The 21,029-nt window shown below is 53.6% G+C and overlaps 1 long non-coding RNA gene across 1 annotated transcript; it reads left to right on the plus strand.

Annotated features, from left to right (window-relative positions):
• The first annotated feature begins 330 nt into the window (after positions 1-330).
• LOC147374808 (uncharacterized) lies at positions 331-7,625 on the plus strand. Its single transcript, XR_015161464.1, has 2 exons — positions 331-4,657; positions 6,304-7,625. It is a non-coding gene; the product is annotated as an uncharacterized LOC147374808 (long non-coding RNA).
• The last annotated feature ends 13,404 nt before the right edge of the window (positions 7,626-21,029 follow it).

The following is a 21,029-nucleotide window of genomic DNA, read 5'->3' on the forward strand; positions in this document are numbered from 1 at the left end:
TAGGCAGGTACCTGGGTTTCTTCTGGTGAAGTATCCTGATGCTGTGTGGACTGTGGGTTGCAGTCGACTTCTGTCTTTGAGAGGCCTGGTCTGTTTCCTTCTGGGCACTGGGGCTTCTAGACAGTCCTCCGGGGAGCCTGTGCTGGGTCCTCTGTCTGCCCCCTGAAGCTCCTCACAGGGACACGGAGCAGCTCAGTCTCTCCAGTCCTGCTCCAGCATTGGGACCTCTGCCTGGGTTCCCAGACTCCAGAGGTGCTGAAGTTGGGACCGTGTTTCTGAATCTGCCTTTTCTCTAGAATCTCTTCTCCTTGCTGAGTTAGCATGTCTCCCAGTGCCTCCAGACAACTGATCTTCTGCTTATTATCTAGACTTTCGAAGCTGTTTTCAGCAGAGTGGTTAGTCGAAGAAATAGCGCAGCCACCTGAAAGTGGAAAAGCGGCCTCACTTTAGTGAGCGGCCAGCGTCAGCACCGCCTCCTTCCTGGACGGTGCTTTATGGCGTTGCTGCGGTTTTCCAGGGACGCTGTTGCTGCCCCCAAGCCGTAAAAATGTCCTCCCCTGTTCCTTCCCAAAGTACCTTGAGCTTTTTCTTTTGTGTTTAATTATCTACACTTGCTCTTCAGTGTGGCTCTGGGGGGGAACTGGGAGGGTTCAGAAGCATGAAGACTGAGGACAGGAGCCGTGTCACTGCCTTCAGCTGTCGCGAGGCCCCGATGTTTCTTAGCCTTTTGTTTTAAAAATACTAATTCACGTCTACAGTCCTCCCTGGATCGAGGCGTTTTTCCTTCCTGGCCTTTTGATGGACCATATAGAGCGCTTGTCATTCTTGCCACTCACCTGTCTGGCTGGAAGGTGTCCGGCCCAGGACCTGGCTGCTTTTGTTAAATCCTGGGACGAGGGATGGGGAGGAGCCCAGGGTGCTGTGAGCACTGGTCCGAAACGGGGCTGCTGTAGGCAGGGCTGGACCAAGCAGGTGGGTTCTCAGAACACAGAGTCTGTTCCAACCCAGCCCAGGCTCTGGGGCATGTCAGCTGCTGCAACGGGGGGTGACCCCCAGGCCCAGGGAGGGGACAGGGGCTGAAAGACAGCCAGGTGTGGGCCTGAGCCGAGCACCCAGAGGGAGTCCCCGTGTTCAAACGGGGCCTGTGAGCTTGGATAGGGCCCTCCCTGCACCCTTCCTCCTCCCCGAGGACCAGGTGGGCCCCACAGTCCCAGACAGCAGCCAGGACAGGCTGAGGACGGCGGCGCTGAGGGGCAGCGTCGGAAGCTGGCAGTTCTGCGGGGGGCGGCCTCCTCGAGGCATGTTGGGGGCCCCACGTCGTCTCCACTTTCCGGCCAAGAGCGCCAACAGCCAGTCCAGCCTCCCCGCCTCCTGCGTGAGAGCCGCTGTGACTGTGACGGCTGGAGTTCCCGTGGCGTGGACTCCTGGCCCAGCTCACATGGTGTGAACGGGGGTGACACACAGGTGGGGGGCAGGCAGTGGCCAACATGGCCAGTTTGTTCTTGCTGCTGGCCTGGAGAGCGTGGCCCAAACCTGCAGCCAGAACCAGGCCTCCAGGAACCCACCCCCCTCCCTTCCCCCACCCCCCACAAAGGCCCTGGAGACTTGGGGCATGAGAAGGAGCAGCGGTGAGGAGGCCCTGCTCTGGTCCTGGGGAGACCAAGGGGCGTGTGGGGCGGGGAGGGGCCCGGGAAGGCATGCAAGGGACAGAGGCCCCATCCTGATGCTGCGTAGATCCAGCGACTGGACACAAAGGAGGCAGCTGGGACGGCCGGAGGCAGCTCCTCCTCACCGCGGGTGGACCAGCATCCTCATTCACATCCATGCAGAGCCTCAGGATGGAAGCCTATTTGGAAATAGGGTCTTGGCAGAGGTAATCACAGTTTAGGGTGAGGTCGTGCTGGCTTGGGGGGCAGTACAGGACCTGGTGTCTTCATAAGAAGAGAAGCAGAGACAGACACACACGGTGGAGAAGCCACGTGAGGATGGAGCAGAGCTGGAGCGGGGGAGTCTATCCGCCAAGGAACCGCACGGACTGCCTGCAGCCTCCGGAACCAGGAGAGAGGCCCAGGACAATGCTCTTGGGCGGCCGCAGAAGGAGCCGACCCTGCCGACGCCGGGATCTCAGACTGCCGGCTTCTGAACGTGAGAGGGTGAGTTCTGTTGGTTCCCCCAATCACGGTAGTTTGTTACGGCCACTCTTGGAAACAGTTACAGCCCCCACTGACCCTCACTGCCCCGTCTGCACCTGGAAGAGGGTCAGGACTGCCTGCAGGTCACCTGAGCTCCTGAGGTCAGCGAGGGGAGCGGGGACTTGGGCTTCTCGGGGATCGGTGAGGGCAGAATGCCGGGACAAGTTCAGAGACCCCCAAGGAGACGCTCGGCCTCTGTGTGCTGAAGGGCGGCCTGGGCTGACCACCCGCTGGACGGCCGGCTCGCAGATGAGAGTACCCCTGAGCTCCAGAGATGTCCTGGATGAGGTCTCCCTCGTAAGGCCCAGAGACAAGGGAACACTGCTTTGAAACGCCGGGGTCCCGTCTCTTGCGCAGTGAAAGGCAGGGAGAGAAGGGGGCGTGTGAAGCTGCACCCTGTGGTTCCGGGACCCCAAGGCCTTCCTGCGGTGGTCGGGGCCGGGCCCTCCCTGAGGGTGTGAGACAGCAGCAGCCCGAAGCAAGCAGACTAACGCTGCCCGAACTGAAGGCTGCGGGGAAACGCCGAAGCGCTGTGCCTACTACCCCACTCCACTGTTCTACTCCAGGGAGAACTCGGTTCTCTATTTCTCTTCTGTATTTTCTAAATTTTCTATAATGATGACGTGTCTCTTTGAAAATGAAAAAAAAAAATCTTTGTAAAGGGTCTTGGCCTATGGGAACGAACACTGACTCGCAGGTCACAATACCCACAATTACAGGAACGGGACAATGGCCTGGCAGCCCTCCCGTATGGGGGATGACTTCCTGTCCGTTGCCAGACATGACTGAGCAGCCTGTGGGCAGGATGCAATTATGTGCTGGTTTGGAAACCAGTGATTCATGGTTTTAGATCAGCAGTTCTCAAAAATGTTCTCAGCTGATCTCCAGATCACCTCAGCATGTGTTTGGGCTCTATCTACCGTATTTATCCCACTAGAAATTAGAGTAGAAAAAAAACATTAAAATCTTTACTTGTCAATTCATTAAAAATTAACCAGAACAAATCTACTATATGTTACCACAAATAATACTCTTGATGAAAAAGTGTCTATATTTCCCAAAACAAAGCAAGGGAGAAACGAGGCTTAAATTTTTTTTTTTTTTCCAGATCTCTTTAGCCTATGACTTTAATAGAAGATGGTTGGATTTTCCAGCTTCTGCATTCAATCTCTTGCTGTATATTACCTGGGTTAAAGTATGTGAAGAAAAGCTGCCCTCACATAGATATGGAATTGGAAAAGAGAGGAGCATTTTATTAGCATTTTTCAGGCTTCCCTGGTGGCGCTAGTGGTAAAGAACCCGCTGTCAATGATGGAGACATAAGACATATGGGTTCGATCCCTGGGTTGGGAAGATCCCCTGGAGAAGGAAATGGCAACTCACTCCAGTACTCTTGCCTGGAAAATCCCATGGACAGAGGAGCCTGGCGGGCTACAGTCCATGGGGTCACAGTCAGACATGACTGAAGCAACTTGCACTATAGATATTGTCCTTTGATACTGGTCTAACTTGACAAGCAGGAGCTTCTTGAAATTAGCTGTGACCTGGATTCTGACGGCCCTTGGAGCATCTCACCTCTTGTTGTTGTTGCTCAGTTGCTCAGTCGTGTCTGACTCTTTGCTACCCCACAGACTGCAGCACGCCAGGCCTCCCTGTCCTTCGCTATCTCCCAGAGTTTGCTCAAACTCATGTCCATTGAATCAGTGCTGCCATCCAAGCATCTGATCCTCTGTTGTCCCCTTCTCCCATCTTCAATCTTTCCCAACATCAGGGTTTTTTCCAATGAAAATACCCAGGGCTTTCCAAAGAAAAGACTGCATCAGGTGGCCAAAGTATTGGAGCTTCAGCTTCAGCATCAGTCCTTCCAATGAATATTCAGGGTTGGTTTCCTTTAGGATGGATTGGTTTGGTCTCCAGAGTCCAAGGGACTCTCAAGAGTCTTCTCCAACACCATACTTTGTAAACACCAATTCTTTGGGGCTCAGCCTTCTTTATGGTCCAACTCTCACATCCATACATGACTACTGGAAAAACCATAGCTCTGACTAGACAGACCTTTTGTGGCAAAGTAAAGTCTCTGCTTTTTAACATGCTGTCTAGGTTGATCATAGCTTTACTTCCAAGAAGCAAGCACCTTAATTTCATGGCTCTAATCACCATCTGAAGTGATTTTGGAACCCAAGAAAATAAAGTCTGTCACTGTTTCCATTGTTTCCCCATCTATTTGCCATGCAGTGATGGGACCAGATGCCATGATCTTAGTTTTTTGAATGTTGAGTTTTAAGCCAGCTTATTCACTCTTCTCTTTCACCTTTATCAAGAGGCTCTTTAATTCTTCTTTGCTTCCTGCCATTAGGTTGGTGTCATCTGCATATCTGAGATTATTTATGTTTCTCCCAGCAGTCTTGATTCCAGCTTGTGCTTCATCCATCCGAGCATTTCGCACGATGTACTCTGCATATAAGGTAAATAAGCAGGGTGACAGTATACAGCCTTGACGCACTGCTTCCCAATTTGGAACCAGTCTTGTTCCATGTCAGGTTCTAACTGTTGCTTCTTGACCTGCATACAGCTTTCTCAGGAGGCAGGTGAGGTGGTCTGGTATTCTCATCTCTTTCAGAATTTTCCACTGTTGGTTGTGATCCACACGAAGGCTTTAGTGTAGTTAGTGAAGCAGAAGCAGATGTTCTTCTGGAATTCCCCAGCCCTGCCCCATTCTAACAGCATGGGAAGTCAGGGCAGTGAGCTGGTCTGTGGGATGCTGCACTCTGACGGCGCAAGGGCAGTGGGGGCAGCTGGTCATTTTCAGGAGCCCTCGGCTATTGCGTTGACTACCTAATGAGATAGGACAGCCTAGGGAAGAAAGGGCAAAATGTGCTAGGGGTTGAGTATTCTCAGCTGCAAGTGGACAGTGTCACAGGTGAAATTCTTGCTCCTTGCTTGGAGAGAAAGCTCCTAACCTGGCCTCAGAGCCCTGATAACTGGCAGGCCATCAGCATTGCTGAGTGAGCAGTGGTCTCTGGAGATTCAAGGGTGACTGACGGTGGTCAGGGTGGCAGGTGAGGCGGGAGGGCATAGTGCCCAGGGTGTCTGTGCCGAGGAGGGGGACACCCCTCCCTGGGGGCGGGGGAGCGAGAGGAGCCCGAGAGGCAGGCAGCCTTCCTCCAAGCCTGCTCCCATCCCGGCTGGAGTCCTGGTCACCTGAGCACAGGGAGTCCTGGGGTCTTGTTCCCCCGCCCCGCCTGGGGACCACATCAGTCTGTCGAAAAGAGGGATGAACAAACAGGTAAGTGACTCTTGAATAAGTTAGGAGCTTGGCGGCCGGAGGGCTGGCCGGAGCAGGCTGCCCAGGTCCGGGGCCGGGGCTCCTTGAACCCGTCAGAAGGGGCCTCCTGGGAGTCGCGAGCCGTCTCCTGGTGGACTCCGCCCACCTCCTTGACCAGAAGAAGGCAGTACATGGACATGGCAGAAGGTAAGAAAGGAGGGAGGGAGGCGTTAAAACCAGGAAGCATGCAAGCACACCCGGCTCGGACCCCTCTCAGTCCCGACCTCCGACCTCCGACCTGCGACCTCCCTGGAGGCCGTGCCTGTCTGTAGCCCCTCGGAGCACGAGGTGGTTTGCAGCGAGCACACTCGCGTGTTGATCTATTGATACGTATGAACATGTAGAGCTTTTTGATCTTCGGGGCCTCCCTACGCCTGTTCTGCCTCTGGGCAGGTTTCCCAGCAGCACGAACTGCTCTAAACCCGTGGAGGACAATTCCAGCATGGAGTTTTTGTGACAAAAACACGGAGATAATGAGAGAGAATGCTGCATCCTTGGGCTGCGTCTTTCAGCCTTCTTCTCCTAAGAGGTTTCGGCAGCTGCGTTTCCGGGTCAAAGGGCAGAGGCCCCGCGGCCCTGGGTAGTGGCCACATTGTTGGACGTGCCTCCCTGAGGCTGTGTTCACAGGCGCTCCTTGGCATCGGGGTGCCCAGCGACTGGTCCACTTTGCCTGGAGCTCTGATGTGCGTTGTCACCCTGACGGGGTCTCTGTGGTTCTGGGTAAAGCTGAGGGGTTTTCCATGTTCACTGCTGGGCTGAATTTCAGTTCCCATTTTTGTTTTCTAGACTGAGACAGCCTCCCTCCAGGGCAGGACAATTTAATTAAGCTAATTGGAGTGCCTGAAGACACAGCTTTCTGGGATCCAGAGCTGAGGGGCGTGTTCATGTGAGGCCGCCTGCCCCAGCCCCACTGTACTCCTGAAATTTCCTGAGTGAGGCTCAGCCATCGATCCGCTCATGCGGAGTGAAGGTCCTTGGGGTCACAGGCCAGCCTACGGGCCCTGACCCTGTGGCAGACGCCCTCCTGGGTCCCTGGTGGGCCATGCTGCAGACGGCCCTCAAGCCCCCAGGGCCCTGCCTTCCTGCAGGTTTCCGTGAGTTCTCGCAGCTCCTCGTGGCCCTCTGCACGGGTGGGATGTGCCAGGCAGCCTGACCCGGTGCCCGCCACTGGGTCAGCCAGACCCCCGCTCTCGTGGCAGCTGCTTTATTCCACGTGGACAGAAACAACCCAAGAGAATCCAGAGTGCTGTGCCTCCCGCGATGAGGGCTGTCATGACGGGAGCTTGAGTCACTGGATGGCTACTGCCAGGCAGTGGCTGCCTGCCTCCCGGGCTCCTCTCGTGCCCCCATCCCCAGGGAGGGGTGTCCACCTCCTGTGTGAACTCCTTGAAAGATGGCAGAGGAGGTGATGCCAGCTTCATCCTGCGGAGGAGGAAACAGAGGCCAAGATGGAGGAGGAGGCCTCTGGACTGCAAATGGGGCTTCGAAACGGGGCTCTGGCACAGAGGGTGCTGTCACAGCCTGGCAGGGAGGGGTGCTGGGATGTGCCCCACCGCAGACTGGGTCCTGGCAAGAGGGGGCTTTCCCCGTGGGCCAAAGCCCCTCTCCTTGGAATCACCAGAGGCGGCTCCTCAGGGTCGGGGGTGCGTTTGGGACAGGAGCGGGGGGACACGCATCCAGCCCCCTCTTCACTGTGAGCCCCGGGCTCTGTCCTCTGCATTGGGCACTCGTGGATGCTTCTAGAAGGCAAGTGGTGTCTTTTTCACTGATCTGGGAGGGAGCGGCTGCCCCAGCAGTGAGACCCTGGCCAGGGCTCTTAAGGGGCATGGCCCACCCAAGCCCTCCCTGTCCCCCTGGCAGGGCAGGGCAGCCCTGAGCAAACCTTTTCAAACAGTGGGAAACAGAGGATCCCTGAAGGATGGTAGCCCGGCCCCTTCTCATGAATATGCATCAGCGAGGTGGCTCGTTGGGTCTGGCCAGCCCCCCCCCAGTTCTCACCAGCTCCCCCCACCAGAAATGGCACTTATCTCTGCTGGTGAATAGGGTGCTATTGTGGGCAGGGCTTCAGAATTTTAATGACTTGCAAAATATAGTTAATTATGTAGAAAGACATCTTCTGCACTTTTTCATGTAAATGAGACAAATTAATTGGTGCTCAGTAGCTGTGAGAAGGCGCCGTCCCAGGAGGGGCGGAGGGGGTCCTTCGCGGCTCTGAAGTAGGTGCCCGCCAGAGAGCAAGGTGAAAAGCAGAAACAGAGCTGGGTAATTTCTGATCCGTCCAATTAATCCGAGCGCCGGCCGCTCAGGCTGTAACCCAAACCGTGAGAAAGAGCCGCCTGAAGGTTCTCGCCGCCGCCACCACCACTGAGAAGCCAGGGAACCTGGGGCCCGTCCCCCTCCCTCACCCCACTGGTCCTCAGCCAAGTTCCTGAAAATGGTCCTGAGGGGCGGGTGGGAACTGTCGGGGGGGCGATGTCCATACTGGCTCCTGGTCAGTCAAAACATTTGAGCAAAAAATCTGCCACTTCAAAGGACTGGAATCAACCTTTCTCCAAGGAAGGCATACAAATGGCCAGGGGCGGACAGATGCTTGGCATCATTAGTCACGAGGGGGACTAATCAAAGCCACGGCGGGCTGAGAGGCTGCCTCACACCCACTGGGACTACTACCATCACAAAGCCCAGTGATAACAAGTGTTGGAAGAGATAAGGAGACACTGCCAGACTCCCACGTGGCCAGCGGGGTGCTAAGATGGTGCAGCCAGTGCTGAAAAGAGTTGGGCAGTTTCTTAAGAGGTGAAAGATAGAATCCCCATAGGATCCAGCCATTCTGCTGTGGGCACAGACACCCGAGAGGACTCAAAGCAGGATCTCAAAGAGACGTCTGCACAGCCCTGTTCAGAGCAGCCTTCTTCACAATGGCCAACAGGCGGAAGCAAGGCTGGTGTCCACTGAGAGACAGAAGAGCAGAGAAGATATGGTCCGTCCACACGGTGGACCGGTACTCAGACATCACAGGTGAGGAAGTTCTGCCGGCTCCAGCCAGGATGAACTCCGAGGACGTTATGCTAAGTGAGATAAGCCACACACAGAAGGGCAAGTACCACACGATTCCATCTACATGAGGCCGGGATGGTCAAGTTCATCACGGCAGAAGGTAGACTAGAAGGTACCAGGGCCTGGAGCAGGTGTGTCCCTGTCTAACGGTTTCTGCTGAGTGTGCATTATTTGCGTGCAGATAATGACCACTAGGCCACTCAGGGATGACCTAAACCAAATCCCTTACGATTATACAGTGGAGGTGACAAATAGATTCAAGGGATTAGATCTGATAGACAGAGTGCCTGAAGAGCTGTGGACAGGGGTTCATAACACTGTACAGGAGGCAGTGACCAAAACCATCCCCAAGAAAAAGAAATGCAAGAAGGCAACGTGGTTGTCTGAGAAGGCCTAATAAATAGATGAGAAAAGAAGAAAAGCAAAAAGCAAGGAAGGAAGGGAAAGATATACCCAAATGAATGCAGAGTTCCAGAGAACAGCAAGGAGAGATAAGAAAGCTTTCCTCAGTGATCAATGCAAACAAATAGAGGAAAACAATAGAATGGGAAAGACTAGAGATCTCTTCAAGAAAATTGGAAATACCAAGGGAACATTTCATGCAAGGATGGGCATGACAAAGGACAGAAATGGTAATGACCTAACAGAAGCAGAGGACATTAAGAAGAGGTGGCAAGAATGCACAGAAAAACTGTACAAAAAAGGGCTTTATGACTTGGATAACCATCATGGTGTAGTCACCCATCTAGAGCCAGACATCCTGGACTGTGAAGTCAAGTGGGCCTTAGGAAGCGTTACTACAAACAAAGCTAGTGGAGATGATAGAATTCCAGCTGAGCTGTTTCAAATCCTAAAGGATGATGCTGTTAAAGTGCTGCACTCGATATAGGACTGGAAAAGGTCAGTTTTCATTGCAATCGCAAAGAAGGGCAATGCTAAAGAATGTTCAAACTACTGGACAATGCACTCATTTCACATGCTAACAAGGTAATGCTCAAAATCCTTCAAGATGGGCTTCACCAGTACTTGAATCAGGAACTTCCAGATGTACAAACTGGGTTTAGAAAAGGCAGAGGAACCAGAGATCAAATTGACAACATCTATTAGATCATAGAGAATGCAAAGGAATTCCAGAGAAACATCTACTTCTGCTTCATTGACTATGCTAAAGCCTTTCATTTTACACAACAAACAGTTGAAAATTCTGAAGGAGATGAAATTACCAGATCATCTTATTTGTCTTTTGAGAAATCTGTATGCAGGTCAAGAAGCAGCAGTTAGAACCGGACATGGAACAACAGACTGGTTCCAAATTGGGAAAGGAGTATGTCAAGGCTGTACACTGTTACCCTGCTTATTTAACTTATATGCAGAGCACATCATGAGAAACGCTGGGCTGGATGACTTACAAGCTGGAATCAAGACTTCTGGGAGAAATATCAGTAACCTCAGATATGCAGATGACACCACTCTAATGGCAGAAAACCAGGAGGAACTAAAGAGCCTCTTGTTGAAAGTGAAAGAGGAGGGTGAAAAAGCTGGCTTAAAACTCAACATTCAAAAAACTAAGATCATGACATCCAGTCCCAACACATCATGGCAAGAAGATGGGGAAAAAGTGGAAGCAGTGACAGATTTTCTCTTCTTGGGTTCCAAAATCACTGCAGATGGTGACTGCAGCCATGAAATTAAAAAATGCTTGCTTCTTGGAGGATAAGCTATGAGAAACCTAGACAGCATATTAAAAAGCAGAGATATCACCTGGCCAACAAAGGTCCGTCTAGTCAAAGCTACAACTTTTCCATTAATCATGTATGGATGTGAGAGTTGGACCATAAAGAAGGTTGAACCCCAAAGAATTGATGTTTTTGAACTGTGATGCTGGAGAAGACTCTTGAGAGTCCCTTGGACTGCAAGGAGATCCAACCAGTCCATCCTAAAGGAAATCAGTCCTGAATATTGATTGGAAGGACTGATGCTGAAGCTCCAATACTTTGTCTACCTGATTCGAGAAGCCAACTCATTGGAAAAGACCCTGATGCTGGGGAAGACTGAGGGCAGGAAGAATAGGGGATGACAGAGGATGAGATAGTTGAATGGCATCATCGACTCAATGGACATGAACTTGGGCAAACTCCAGGAGATAGTGAAGGACAGAGAAGCCTGGTGTGCTGCAATCCATGGGATTGTAAAGAGACACAAGTTAGTGACTCAACAACAACAACAAGATGTGGTGTTTGCTCAACATTGCAAATGCATTTGGTGCCACTGAACTGCACACTTAGGAATGCAATCATTTTTAAAAAAAACTTCCCTAGTCAGTGTTTGCTGAGACTCCCCTTGTCCAGGCCCATGCCTGGCTGTGCAGGTGGGAGGTTAGGAGGAGGAAGTGAAGACCCCTCGGCCTTCCCGGCTGAGCTCACCGTGGACCTCTGGCCTGGGCAGCCGGGAGCAGGGCTGCTGCCCAGTGGCACCCTTGCCCTCGGCCCCTCCTCCTCGCTGCTTCCAGAAGCCAGCAAGGGTCACTTTACTGCCTCCGCAGCTCCCAGTTAAACCAGATCTGTCCCACTTGGCTCATCTTTCTGAAGCCCCCGAGGCTTGCTCAGCCTGGGTAGAGGTGCTGTGGCCCCCAGAGGCCCTTGCTCCCTGGGAAGCGCCGTGGGAGAGCCGGCCGACAAAGGGCCTCTATCTCCAGGGAGAAACCGGACCCGGCCAGGCCAGCAGCCCGCAGCAGCACTTCCTTATCAGGCCTGGCGGCCCAGCGAGCTCCACTTAGGAGGAAACCTGACCTGCCCACGGCTGTCGGTGTCCCCCAGGCTTTGAAAGTGAGAGTGTGTGACGGGACAGCCTCTCAAAGCCCGGCGGGCACTGTGACTCCCTAGTCTTTCCAGAAAGTTCCTGAAGACCCTGGAGAGGGTCGTTGGGGGTGATAGGGGTGGGGCTGGGGGCCTGGGGATCTGCGCTGGTCCTTGGAGATGCTGTTTCCTGGCTGGGTTCTTGGAGACGCTGCTGCCTGGCCAGGGCGCAGGGAACCTGCTGCAGTCTCTGGTTTCCAACTAGAGCCTTGGAGACAGGGCGGGCTCCCGAGCAGCGGGCCTTGTTGCCACCCAGACTCACAGACCAGAGCCCCGGACAGAAGCCGCAGCCAGCCCTGCGGTGGCCCCATGGAAGAATGCAAACGCAGCCTCATGTCCCAAAGTTGCTGCTGTGCACCTGCCTTGTGTGTGGAACACGCTCCCAGCCAAGGCCCTCACGGCCAGACACAGGACCCTCCCTGAGGGCATGGTGGCTCCTTCCCCAGGACTCGCCTCCATGCCTGGGTCCCAGAATAGACCGCCGGACCTCACGGCCAGATCTGCTCAGGACAGCCTGGCTCCAGGTCCAGAGCTCAGGTCACTGGAGAGCGCAGCTGACCAGGCCCATGTGAGCACAACCCCATGGGTCAGCAGTACCCGTGACTCAGTTTATTTAGGAGGAGCCATGCCCCGAGTGTGGCCCCTGCCTTCCTGGGCAGCTAGATGCTGAGATGCGGTTGGAAGGGGTCCCCCACAGCTGGCCCTGGGCCCTGTAGCCCTTGAGACCACAGCTGTCCCCAGCATGGCCCGCCAGGAAGGCTAGGAGCACAGGCTGTGGGACAGGGTGTCCTCACCTGGGCCCCGGGCACACACCACAGCCCTGCAGAGCCGGCCATCCAGAGCCCTGCAGGCTGAGGCCAGCCAGCTGAGGTGCCCTCCCAGACCGTGGCTGCTCTGCCGTGGTGAGAGGTTTACGGGTCTAGACAGGGATTAGCCGTAATTGCACTGATTGCTTTTGTGTGATGCTCCTGGCGTGAAATCAGGCAGTGCAGAAGTCAGAAACAGATCCAAAGGAGGGACGTTTATGTGGATGGAAGATACTGGAAAGAAGTGTGGTTTCTGGAAGCCCTCGGGGTCATGGGAACCCAGCGAAACGTAAGCGTGCTTGGTTAGGACGGCGGAGGCCCACCTTCAGCTGAGAGGCTGTGGGGGCCCCTGGAGCTTTCTGTTCCATTAATCGTGGCCACGAGTCCAAGGGGCTTTGAATTTTGACCCACTCCAGTGTTCTTGCCTGGAGAATCCCAGGGACAGGGGAGCCTGGTGGGCTGCCGTCTATGGGGTCGCAGAGTCGGACACAACTGAAGAGACTTAGCAGCAGCAGCAGCAGAAAATATCACTCTCCACTAAGAGTTAGATTACTCCTGTTAGAAACAGTTCTCACCATAATGATTACCTTCTGTGCTAATCAAACGACAACAACCCAAGGTAGTTTTTTTTTAAAGGGTTTTGCAAGAGGACTTGCCACAGACCTGCAGCTCCAGCCCCGGGCCCCCAGCCCCAGCGCTGACCCGCCTCGTCCTGGACCCCCATCCCACCCCACCCCACCCCACGTGGAGGTCCCCCGTGGACTCTCTGGTCCTGGACACTGAGGAGAAGCCTTATGTCTCCCTGGGCAGTCCCTGTCTACATGGGACTGGGGGTTCTTTTTGAGGCCTGGCTGGGTCCATTCATCTTGGGGTCCTCAATAGGCCAGCCCCTGGAGGCACCCAGAAAATGAGACAAGGGAGAGAGAGAGAGTGTGAGCCCTCAGACTGGCTGGGGACTGGGCCTGGCCGGTGCTGGGTGCCAGCACCCAGCCTCCTCTGGGAGGAAAGGCCCCCTGGGACCCAGACCCGTTTCTTCGTCCACAAATGATGACCAAGAGCTGGGGCGGGACGAAGGCTGCAGGGTGGAGCTGGCCTGCCCCTGTGGTCACTGAGAGGGTGGGGGGGCGTGGAAACATGGAAATATGTCCTGGGGGGCATGTAGTCCTCCCCTGACTTTCTTTAAGTAAAAAGGCTTTTAATGAGCAGTCACTCTGATGGAGAATTCTGCTGTTGCTGCAAATGTTCAGTGGCAGGTTTTTACTCCGAGGGACAGTAAAACCTCAGCTCAGAGCCACCTCCTTCTGTCGGGAGACCCTGTGAGTGGGGGCCCCTGGGGTGCGGCCGCTGTTCCTGGTCCCGGCAAGGGGCTGCTGTGGGCATGATGACAACCGGCTGAAGTCACGGCTCAGGAAAGGTCAGCGAGAGGTGGAGGGCGCGCGTGCAGGGTCAGCGGGACTGAAAGGGGGCGCTCCCCCTTCTGAGCTGGAAGGTGTTTCATGTCCTAGAACAGTGACCAGCCACCAGGGCAGGTCGGGGCAGGAGCCTTCGGCCTGGAGTTGTCCCCCCAGGCCGAATGGGGACACCTCTGAGGCTTCAAGGTGTGTGATCAGAAGGCAGGGGGGCCTGGAGTCTGCCTTGGGGAGGGCGGCAAGGACCCTGCAGCCTAGGCGGAGACCCACTGTCTGGCAAGACTCCCAGTGCCAGGCCAGTGGGCTCGGAGCCACCCGCACAGAGGGACCCCGCTCGCTGCAAACAGGATCCACATGGACGGGGACAGAAGGACGAAACCCACGATGGCCCCTGGCCCCCCCGGGCTCACTCTCTCCCCGCAGGCAGCGTCTTTCCCTGAGGGCTTCCTTACGCCGGCGCCTCTACGCCCGCTGAAGGACGTGGGCACACAAGCAAGGTCTCAGTTCACATCGATGGTCATACTACACACCTGCGTGTGTGGGGGCCGTCTTCACGTAGGGACGTCTTAGAGGTCTGGCCCTCACCTGTGCCGTCGGCTGTCTACACGTCGGTCAGCCCCGTGGCTGGCCAGGATGGCGGCTCCAGCTGCGTCGTCCACACTGTCCGGGGGCCCTGGGAGAGTCACCTCCTGCCGGTGTCCCCGGGCCCTGGCCTTCCTCCCCGTCAAGCTCCCCCCACAGCCCCCCGCATCTGGGTTCCTCACTCTTTCTTTGAGGATTTTTCTAACTGACAGGAGGGTGTCTGTGTCTCCTGGACGCTGACCTTCTGTTTAATCCTCACAGATATTTCCGCCTGCTCTGCCACCCACCTCTTCACCCGAAATAGCCACCTGTGGATATTTCTCAGCCCTAAAGTTGTTAATATTCAAGAGGCTGAAGCTGGTCAGAGTCTCTGGGCCCCTCAGCACGTGGCATGGGTCACCCGCACCCGGGGTCACGGGCATTTTCTGAGAGGTCGACCGTGCCCGCGGCGTGCGTCCTGGGCTTGGCCCCGAGCATCCCTGTCCTCCCCTCTCCTTCTGGTTGTAGAGCCTGTGCGCCCTTATGGCTTCTCTGCTGGCTCCCTGTGAGCTCTGACCCAGCCTCTGGACAGACTCAGGAGCCCCCAGGTGCAACCCTGCAGAGGGAAGGGTGGCCTGCAGCCCACGGCATTCACTGATTGACTCGTTGATTCATTCATTCATGGGGTCACCCCGCAGTCCAAGTCACACCACATGGCGAAGAGCTATCGCAGCCACAGTTCTTACTCCAGGTCCTTGTACCATGAAACCAGGCGTCTCCCACTCCAGCCCTGGGCCTGGCACACAGTCTGCGTGTGGAGGATCAAGTGCCCACCCCCGGGCAGTCTCTGAGCACTTGAGGGCCCTGGGTTTGTTGTCTGACTTGGGAGGAGCCAGTGACGGAGCACGGTCACCTTGGGTTGGGGTGCTGACAGAGGGTCCCGGGGGAAGCAACCCCCGCCCCCAGCCTGATGCCTTCAGGAAGCAAAGGGTCAGATGGGAGGACAGGGCGTGAAGGAGTGGGGAGGGCCTGTGGGTCACGCTGGAGCACTGGCCTGGGAGCCCAACCCGCGGGCTGCACACGTGCCCTCCTGGCCCTGCGGTCAGCCCCTGCTCCACTCAGCACCTCCGACTCCCCACACCCTGACCACCGGGGAGATGCCCTCCTCTGGTCACCCAGGCTGGGCTGTCCCCTTTCTCCTCAACCCCCGGACGGGGGGCTCTCAGCGCATCCCACCCGCCTCGGGGCAGCTCCCTGAGATGGACACTTGCCGTGGAACCATTCACAGAGTTCAGAAGGACTTTTACAGAAGAATAAAAACACTGGAACACCAAAGCCAAGGTGATTCATCTCACGAAGAGAATGCTCTTCACTGGCAGATCACGAGTTGGCTACATTGTGCAAGTGTGATCAGAGCACATACTTTTCTTGTGTGCCGGTGTGAGTAATACTGACCAGCCAGCGAGGGGAGGTGTTACATGCCTTTCCCAGTGTTCAGAGGAGTTACTGACCCTTTAGGGCTTCCCTGCTGGCTCAGAGGTAAAGAATCCGCCCGCAGTGCAGGAGATGCGGGTTCGATCCTTGCGTCAGGAAGATCCCCGGAGGAGGAAATGGCAGTCCACTCCAGTATTTTTGCCTGGGGAATCCCATGGACAGAGGAGCCTGGTGGGCTACAGTCCGTGGGATCACAGAGAGTCGGACACGACTTAGTGCGCACATGTACACAAACGTGTGTGTGCACGCATAGGCACCCGCACGCGCATGCATGCACACACATGTACACACAGACGTGCACACGCACTCACGTGCAAACACACAGATGAAGCAAAACTCTCCACCCTTTTGCCAGACCTCCCCCCATCTCCCCTCCCCCAGGCCCTGGCAGCCACCATTCTCTGAGTTTTGTTTCAGATTCCAGATACGTGAGATCATGCTGTTTGCCCCTCTGGGTCTCATGTGACTTATTTCACTGGCCGTGATGTCCTCCAGGTTCATCCACGTTGTCACAGACAGCAGGGCGCCCTTCTCTTTTAAGTCTACCTCCACACGCTGTGTTTTCCTCATCCATCCAGCCATCTCACGTTTGCTGTGGCGTTACTCACGGCCACCGGGAAGTGCAGAGAACCAAGTGCAGGTCCCCCGTTGCCTTGGCTTCTCTCCTCCAGCCCGCCCCCCTTTCTGCACCCGCCCCAGGGGTTTCTGGGCACTGCTGTTGCAGTCTGGCCTCCCCCACTCCAGTGGGGCTCCTGAGAGTTCTCCCTGCCGCTCACCCGGGCCTGGGGACGCATATCGCCTCTGGCTCATATCACTTTGTGGCCCCCATGGTCTTGGTCTGGGAGGGGAGCCTTCCCTGAATACCTGGCTGGGTCAGGCTCTGGTGATGCAGGCTGGTGGGGGCAGTCACTGGACCAGCCCCGGATCTGGGGGCTCAAGGTTGTTGTCCCTCCCATCTGGCCGTCACCCTGCCCTGTGTTAACCTGAGCAGCAGACCCTTTTCCAAACAAATGCACCCCTCAGAGCAGAGGGACTGGAACCCTCCAGGGTGGAGGCGGGGACACCTAACCAGAAAACTCGCCATTGCCAGCCTGAAGTCCTTTGGCTCAGGTTAGATTCCTTCCAAATGGCCTGTCAAGTCGGACTTTCAATCACTGCAGGGCAGCCAAGCTCAACTCATATCTCACCGAGCTGTTCGATAATGGCACTGCCATCCTGCCAACCCGCCCCCACGAGCCAGGCAGCAGGAGCCCTGCAGAGTAAGGGGTGGCCAGCAGGCCTGGAGGCGCAGAGCCGGGCATGAGACAGGGGCAGCCGGTGGGCTCGGGGAACGCGCCCATGTACAAGCTGCAGCCTCTAAGTGGTGACTCCGAAGGCCTGTCGGGTCCTTCAGTGGCTCACTGCTGCTCTTTGCTTTCTCACCCCCTTCTCGTGGGCATCGTCACACTGAACAGCCCCCATCCCCACCCCAGATGCAGGCCAGCCCCACGGGGGCCTTGAGGAGCCGAGGGTCCTCGGTCACTCCCTGTCTGCGGCATGGCTCTGCCCTGTGGTTGAATAAACGCTGGGTGCACGGTGTTAGTCCAGGCTGCAGGCAGATGTTGCGTTCTGCAAGCGGAATGGTGGGGTCTGCTGCGGCTGCTGCTTCAGATTCAGGAGGATTAGCCAATGTTTTCACACGGGAATTCAACAGAGTCCTCCCCGGGCGTGAGCATAAATCAGTTTCCCCCAGTTGTTGTAAATCAGTTTCCCCCAGTTGTTGGTAAGCTTTTCATTTTAAGTTTCTGAAGTGGATTGTACACACAGAGGCACACAGAGCAGAGGCTTCACCTTACCGCAGGCTCACCAGTGACGCGTTCGCGTAATAGCGCCCAGGTCCAGACAGCAGTGTTGGTTCCGGACCAGAGTCCTCTGCCCTCCCCAGTCAACAGAAACTGATCAGAGGGCAGGCACGAAGTTCAGACAAGGCTTTACTGGGGACCGGCTGCAGTGGAAGTAAGAACAAGTAACAGGTGTCTTTGAAACAACTTAGTACATTGTTATTATTACTAATTTCTTTGGTTACATTGCTCAGGTTTTTCTTGCTCACTCTTTTCTTTATTTGAATTTTGAGACTTGTTTTTCTACGAGTGGCTACCTTAAGGTTTAACCCACATATTTATGCCCTATTTTTCTGCCAGCATTAATACTATATCAACAACTGAGATGTTAGCCTGTTTAATTTTCTTCTACTTCCAACTCTCACATTATGTTTGAATAATGTGATCCTCTCGATCTTTACTTTGTGAATGTATTTTATTCGTTATGTGTTTTGCAGTAATTATTTTGACGTTTTCATTCTACTCCATGAGCATGTTCATGATCTAGACATTCATGTGTGATTTCTGGTTTGGGTCCCTGCTGTCTTGCTTTTTGTACCATATCTTCTCTTACCTGTAATCCTCATTTTCATCCATTTCTTGTTCGTCTCACCTGAGCAGCGTTTTCCAGGATGCTTTCCAAATCCTGGCGTCTGTGCACCTCTCTCTGAGTCACCTCACTGGCCCGAGAGAGCAGAGAACTCCGGGGTCACTCCTCTAAAGACCAAGTTGCCGTCTGGCTGCCTAGTTGCATTTGGAGCCCTGGGTGAGAGCTGAGATGCGGACTCTTCCTGCCATGTGGGTAGCCACGGAGGGTACCCCAACCTTCTTCGCAATTCCTGGACTGTGAGCTCTTCAAGGCTGCCTTCCCTGCACCTCGGCCAGCCCTGGTGCCAGTCAGGGGCCAGCGGCCACCTGCCGTCTCTGCTGACGTTGCGTGTTGTCCAGTGCTGGGCCCCGGGTGTGTGTCTTCCTCTCCCCTTTCCCTCCTCAGCCTGTGGTCCTTGCCAAACTTCTCTGCCCCCATGAGGCTCTCCTTTCTCTTCTCCTACCAGGTCTCTGGGAAGTAGAGAGATGAACCACTTGGGTCTCCTGAGCCGTGTTCTCTGTCCTTTCCTGCCTCCTCCTGCTCAGGGCTGTGGGCACAGGCTGGGGTTGGGGTGAGGGTGGTTCTGGTTCACTGGTCAAGGCCAGAATCACGGCTCCCTCCCCACAAGGCTGTCCAGGGCCCCTTTATCCGCTGCTGAGATCTGGCTCCCGTACAGCTCTCGAGGCCATTAGAAACATCTCTGCAGCTCAGAATCCTGATTGTGGACAGAGTGACCTTGCTCTTGTGATGGTTCCAGCCCCATAAATTAGAGGCTGTGGTAGGAGTCCTGTGTAGTAACCTGTGACTGTCTGATGAAGCTGTCCCCAAGAAGCACGCAAAGAAATGACCTCAGAGTATTAGAGTCAGGAGAGGGGGAGGGGCAGTTAAAGAAGAGGAGCCTCAATCACAAATGGTCCTCTTACAATGAGTGTTACCTGATGAGTCCATAAACCCAGCCAGGATATCCCATTCTACATACTTATGAGAAAAGTGATGAAGTCTGGTAATGGTGAAATAGCTTGTATTAGACTCACTTTCCTTAAGAAAGTGATGATAAACTTTGAACGAATAAGCACACAGAACACCCATGTGTTTCAAGCATTGAAGCACAACCTCAAGTAGATAGAAACTGCAGATACTCAGGCTGAGGGCGCCCTCCAGTCTCCACCATGCAGGACACGTGCAACTCGAGCAAATGCTGTGTACTCGGCTTGGAGAGTCAGAAGGTGGCGTTTGGGCCCCGAGAGCTGTTGGAAACGAAGGAGGGAAGTCTAAGAATATAGGGAGCCACAGATGGGGTGGCCCCAAATCTTATATGAACCTCCCTTGATCCTTGATGATACATGGAGGATACGTGAAGGAGTTTGGTGGGAAGTCACAGATGGGAGAGTAGAGCAGAAAATTTCACTGCTGCCCACTCCACAAGAGTCGGAATTTAGAGCAGAAAGCCTGCCCAGTTACAGGGGCCTGGGAAAAACCTTACACTTTCCACTGGAATCCCAGAACGGTCACAACCAAGGAGCAAAGACTATGTCCCAGGACTAAGAATTTTCCCTAAAACTAACGCCAAAATACATTTATCCTAAGAATTTAAATGAAGTCTCCCCAAGTTCAAGGTGACTATCTAGTAAATTACATTTTTATTAGAATTAAAATAATCTTCAGAGAAAGATAATAGATCCCAGAGTCTGAACAACACATCGTCAATATTATCCACTAAACAACAAAAGCTACTAGACATGCGAAGAAACAAGAAAGTACGAGCTACGAACAAAAGGCAAGCAATTAATATAAGTATACCCAATTTGCACTAAATCTTGAAATTAGCAGAAAAGCACTTAATATTGTCATTAACACATTGTTGATTATATTATATTAACACCATAGCTGTTAGTTTCTGCAAAAATTCCCCAGTCAATAATGTGTTATTGTTCAAGGCATTATGTGAAAATTGGTCAAAATGAATGAATAGATGGAAGAAAGTTCAACAGAAAAAGGAGACTATAAAAACAACCAAATAGATATTTTAATACTAAGATGTAATGTCTAAGATGAAAAAGTTACTGGATAGGCTTAACAAAGGATTGGAGTTGTAAGAAGAAAGCTATGCAAACCTGAAGGCAGCTACTTAAATGACCAAATTTATAGAAAGAGAGAGAAAAATAAAATAATAGTGCTTCAGAGACCTGTGGGATGTCATCAAGCAGTCTAAAAGACTTGTAGTGGGAGTTACAAAAGCAAAGAAAATAGGGAATGGGATGGACAAAATATATGAAAAAAAAAACAAAACCCAACAAATTTGGTAAAAAACACAGATGTACAGATTCAAAATCAGTGAGGTTTAAACTGGATAAATGCAAAGAAAACAACCCCTAGGCACAGCACAGTCAAATTGCTGAAAGCTAATGATAAGGAGAGACTCCTGAATGCAGTCAGAGCAAAAAGTTCACGCAGTCAGGAGAGACACAAACAATGCCTGACTTCTTATCAGAAACAATGGATGCCAGAAGACAATGGAACCAAATATATGAACTATTGAATGAAAAACCGTCAACCCCAAATTCCCTACCCATCAAATTAAGAGACAAGAACAATTCCTTCAAAGACCTAATTTACCCACTCTGACACTTAGATGACAAATATATATATATATATATATGAATAGCCCTACATATATCAAGTGACAGAATGTGGTCCACTGGAGAAGGGAATGGCAAACCACTTCAGTATTCTTGTCTTGAGAACCTCATGAACAGTATGAAAAGGCAAAATGATAGGATACTGAAAGAGGAACTCCCCAGGTCAGTAGGTGCCCAATATGCTACTAGAGATCAGTGGAGAAATAACGCCAGAAAGAATGAAGGGATGGAGCCAAAGCAAAA

Source organism: Bos grunniens, chromosome 3, assembly GCF_055505025.1.
Source record: "Bos grunniens cultivar Pamir isolate PY7600 chromosome 3, Bosgru_T2T1.0, whole genome shotgun sequence".
NCBI classification, from domain to species: Eukaryota; Metazoa; Chordata; class Mammalia; order Artiodactyla; family Bovidae; genus Bos; species Bos grunniens.